The 5309-nt window shown below is 47.0% G+C and overlaps 1 pseudogene; it reads right to left on the reverse strand.

The window, feature by feature from the left end:
* Nucleotides 1–4283: 4283 nt before the first annotated feature.
* Nucleotides 4284–4631, reverse strand: LOC105863473 (small ribosomal subunit protein eS26 pseudogene; annotated as a pseudogene).
* Between the last annotated feature and the right edge of the window lie 678 nt (nt 4632–5309).

Consider the following 5309-nt stretch of genomic DNA (forward strand, 5'->3'; position numbering starts at 1 on the left):
CCAGCCACTAAATTTAAAAGAATAATCTTATAGGACAAACTATAACACATTTGTAGACTAGATCTCTGCATGTTTTTCTCTTTAAATGGACAGATGTAATTGTATGTATTTTTCACATACAACTTGATGTTTTGAAGTATATATACATTGTGGAATAGTTTAACTCACAAATACATTACCTCACATACTTATCATTTTTGCAGTCATAACACCTAATGTTCACTATCTTTGCATTTTTCAAGAATACGATATATCATCATTAACTACAGTCTTTGTGCTGTACAATGGGATCTCTCCACGTTTGGCAAGTTTGCCATTCTGATTTAACTCAATACTTAGAACAGCAGGCAAGGCTCCCAAACTGGGGCCTTTGTTTGGTCTCTAGCCTTCCTTCCACCTACATCTCTCCTTCCCTGCCACTCTGTGGCCCACTATGCGAAATCTGTTGCCCCGAGGAGCTTTGCTGTTCTTGCACATGTTGTTCTCTCTGCTTAGAGGGCCCTTCTCCACATCTCGGCTTCAGTTTTCTTCTCCTCACTAACATCTCCCATTCCTCAAAGGGCAGCTCCTTTGAGAAACCTTCTCCAATTCCTTCTCTGCACTTCCAGATGCCCTGGGCAGTACTTACCGTATTGTATCATCATTTTTTTGTCTGCTCATCTTTCTTTTCCACTAGACTGAGTGGAAAGCCAGCAACATAAGGGCGTGCAAGAAATATTTGTTTGGAAAATGAATAAATGGAACAAATAGATGCTTACACTGCTTTGCTATATGTAGACATGCACCAAGAAAAATAGTACTGGCCCGGCTCTGTGGCTCACGCCTATAAATGCTAACACTCTGGGAGGCCAAGGCGGGCGGATCGCTCAAGGTCAGGAGTTCGAGACCAGCCTGAGCAAGAGTGAGACCCTGTCTCTACTAAAATAGAAAGAAGCTAGACAACTAAAAATATATAGAAAAAATTAGCCGGACATGGTGGCGTGTGCCTGTAGTCCCAGCTACTCGGGAGGCTGAGGCAGAAGGATTACTTGAGCCCAGGAGTTTGAGGTTGCTGTGAGCTAGGCTGACGCCACAGCACTCTAGCCCAGGCGACAGGGTGAGACTCTGTCTCAAAAAAAAAAAAAAATAGTCCTCTTCCATATCTAGCCACTCATTTATTCAGTAAATATTTCTTGAGTGCCTATTATGTGCCAGGGACTGTTCTAGGTGATGGGGATACAGGAGTGAACATGCCAGACAAAGTCCCTGCACTAAACACCATATATGCTGTGATGTGAGATGGTGATAAATACTATATGGAGAAACATAAAAGTAGGGTAAGGGTTTAGAGGGTGACAGGTGCACTTTCACACAGGGTACTTGGGGAAGGGATCTCTGAGAAGGTGACATTTTGAGCAAAGATTTTACATATGGCAGAGAGCAAACAGTACAGACAGCAGGGAGAGAGCACACCAAGAAATAGCAAGTACAAAGGCCCTGAGGTAGAAAGAGTTTTAGCATGTTTAAGGAGTAGCAAGGAGGCCAGAGTGGCTGCAGAGGAGTGAGCAAGGAGGAGAGTGGTGGGAGATGAGGTCAGAGAGGCAATGGAGGGCCAGACTATGTTACCATCATCCTACGCAACCCCCCATTGAACACATAGCCTCGCTGAATAGGGTAAGAAACTTTGGCCTTGCTGGGATGAGTGGTGGCAGCTCCCGGGAGATGTGTGTAGGTCAAAACAGCTTCCGCTCTAGATAGATGTTTCTCTTAGTTCTCTCCTCACCCAGAGACCTTCCCACAAGGCTCTCAGATGTAGGTCCCACAGGAGGCCAGGCACTGTTTGCCTTGGGAGGGCCATGAACTGGTGGAGATTGGTCAAAGTTGTTTCCTGCTGGTTGGGGCTGGGACCAGGCTGTGCACCCCCGCCCAGTTGGAAAGGACTCTGGAGCTGTTATTCATCAGATATGCTGCTGTTTAGAACCAGTCTCGAGTTTCCCACCTCTGCAGGAAGTTTCCCACCTCGCCCTCTCCCAGGAAGTCACACTCAAAGAGTCAGGAGACCCATGTTCTACCTCTACAGTGAGTTGTGAGACCCAGGGCAAGTTCAGTGCTCTGTGAAATGAAGGATTTGGATTGGATATTCTAACGTTTTCAGGGCACATCTTTTTATTTTTTATTTTTTTTGTCAGGTCATATCTGTGTCTTAACTTTTTCTGCCTGGTGCGCCACCTGATTTCTGACCCCTGATGTGGGTCTTTGTGACCCTCCTCGTGCTGCTGCACCTGGGTGTAAGAACAGCTGGGCTGCTTATTCCAAAGCAGTGCAAGTGGCAGGGTTTGACCACAGCCCCAAGGTCTCTTCTCCTAACCATCTCCCTCCATGGCTTTTCCTTTCCTGCCTGCCCTGACATTCCTGCCATCAGTCATTCGCCACAAAGAAAGGTGGGAGGACTTCTCCAGGGGTGATACTAGGAGCCAGCAGGCCTGCACACCCACCCTGACCAGGCAGGGCTCAGTCATCCTCCTGGAGGGCAGAAAGGAAGGGCCTCTCCTCTAAGGGAGAGCAACACTAGCGAGACTCAGAAAAGGAGGCTCAGGCGAGGCTCTCTTCTGAGTGTTCTTGAGCAGCTGCAGAGCACAAAGAGCCGGGGGAACTAGGAAGCTCACCTCCTGGGAACGCCCTCGCGGCTGGTGGCGCTGAGGAACACCTTAGTCTATCTCATGCTTTGGCTTGGGGCTAGTCGCTGTGGAAATTATTCCTCAGCTGTGGATTTTTCAAACCTTGAGGCACAGTCTAATCCACCAAACAAGCCTAAGGAAGAGGACACTGACCTTCCCCCCAGAGTTGCTGCTGCAAAGGATTGTGGGAGTCTTAAGTTCTCCCTCCCATCAGAAGTGTGAGTTGGGCAGGAAGACTTGGAGGCAGTTTGAGGATAGAGGATGCTTGTGCAGATCAGTGGCCCAGCACCTGGGGTCAAGGAGGGACCTTGGATTGTAAGGGTTAGAGCGTCCTGTGAATTCAGGCAGGCCTGGGTTCCAGGCCCAAACTGCTTCCTTTATGAGCTCTCTTTGCAAATATTAATACATAGTCATATTAGGAAATAGGATGTTCTTTTCGCTTTAAACCAGGAGTCACAAGATCACATGAAGTGGGCCAGGGATAAGCAGCTGGGGTGTGGGTGGGGCCTGTGGGCGCTGGAGGGTACATGCCCCATCTACAGGCAGTAGCCACTACTCAGCTATCCTCAGTTGTTGCCATGCTGCAATCTGCCCAGATGGCCCCATCTACCAGGGTTTTTTGTTTGTTTGCTTGCTTGTTTTTTTGAGACAGAGTCTTACTCTGTCACCCAGGCTAGAGTGCAGTGGCATCATGATAGCTCACTGAAACCTCAAACTCCTGGGATCGAACCATCTTCCCACCTCAGCCTCCCGAGTAGCTAAGACTTACAGGCATGTGGCACCATGCCTGGCTAATTTTTCTATTTTTTGTAGTGACAGGGTCTTGCTCTTGCTCAGAGTGGTCTTGGACTCTTGGGCTCAAGCAATCCTCCCTCCTCAGCCTCCCAAAGTGGGATTACAGGCATCAGCCACTTCACCCAGCCTGTTATTTTAAAGAGAAAGATCTTTATGCAATGATTTTAGAAATTTCCCACATTTCATGTTGGTAATGAATTATATTTGTATTTATGCAACAAGCGTGTTGATAGCACTTACTATCTGCAGGCACTGTTCTAAGCATTTTGCAAATAATAACGTATATAGTGCTTATAACACTCTTATGAGATAGGTCTACTTACACTTCATTTTATGGATGAGGAAAATGCAGCACAAAGAAATTAAGTAACTTGCCTAAGGTTCCTCAATTGGTAAGTGGCAGAGCCTGGGTCCAGAGCCAAGCTGCCTCATTCTAGAGTCCGTGTGCTTTGTGACTACGCTATGCTGTCTCTCATTAGCACAAGCACACGAGCACATCAAAGACAGTAGAAACAAAGCATGTGCAAAACACTGTGCAGCACTAAAAACAAACAGGCAAACAAACAAAAAAACCCTCAGGCCTTTTGTTTGCTTCCTTTGCTTTAAACCAAATCCGACATAAATTGGCACCTTCTCCATGTTCTGCTTTTATTGTCTGCTTGATACACTCTTTCATGCCTGGCTCCTATCATAACAATGCTTTTTTAATTTTCAGTTATTCCCCAAACTGATTTCTTTCCAGTCTTTCCTTTTTTTTTCTTTTTAAAGAATAATTTCCATTTTATTTTTTCCAAAGGGCAGTCTTTCTTCAGTACTTAAGGGCTGAACTGCTTACATGGGCGTTGGTGGAGGTTGTGGGGCAGCACTCACAGTTCTAACTCGGGAACGGGGTGTTCGGTCCTTGCGGGCTCCCCGACAATGATTTCTGACTACATTGCTATGAATGGCGTAACTCACGCAGGAATGTAGCTTCACAGACAGCTTGGGAATCACATAGGCATCGAAGACACTTGCTTCAGAAATGTCCCTGACAGCTGCAGCCTGCACTATGTTCTCAATGACAAACTTCTTTATAGCTTTGTCTTTAAGCACACACCGGGCGCAGTTTCTGCAGCGAATAGGCTGCACGTGGCCATGGCCCTTTTGGGCACCACCGTTGTTCCTTCTTTTCTTTGTCATCTTGGAAGTGAGAAAGCTCACAGCAACCTCCAACTCCTGGGCTCAAGTGATTTTCCTGCCTCAGCCTCCGAAGTAGCTGGGACTATAGATGTGTACCATGACGCCTGGCTAATTTTTCTATTTTTTGTAGAGACGGGGTCCCACTGTTACTCAGGCTGGTCTTGAACTCCTGACCTCAGGTGATCCTCCCGCCTCGGCTTCCCTTAGTGTTAGGATTACAGGAGTGACCCTCTGCACCCTGTCCTTCCAGCCCTTCTATACAAGTAATCTTGCCTCTTTGCCTTTCTATCATTGTTGCCCTCTAAAATGCTACCTCTCCCTCTTTTCATTGTTCATTCTAGATATTCACCTTCAAAAACACTGCTCAAGTCCTCCCAGAATCCCTCTCCCCTGTCAGGTGGACCCCATGGAACTCATCCAGCTGTGGGGACTGAAGGCCCCTGGCATCCCTTGTCCACATTCCCTTTCTGTGCTTATTTGTTGTCTGCGTTGCATAATGCAGCCTTTCATAATCATATACTTCTTAGTATTAATACTTGCTTTGTTGTGTATTTGTATTGTCTTCCCAGCAAGAATGTGACCCTAGGGAGCAGGCACTGTGTCCTTTGCCCAGTGCCAGGAGGCCTTATCACATAACGGGCAAGGGCTTGGGCTTTGGAGCAGTCCCACCTGGGCCTA

Source organism: Microcebus murinus, chromosome X, assembly GCF_040939455.1.
Source record: "Microcebus murinus isolate Inina chromosome X, M.murinus_Inina_mat1.0, whole genome shotgun sequence".
In the NCBI taxonomy this organism is placed as follows: Eukaryota; Metazoa; Chordata; class Mammalia; order Primates; family Cheirogaleidae; genus Microcebus; species Microcebus murinus.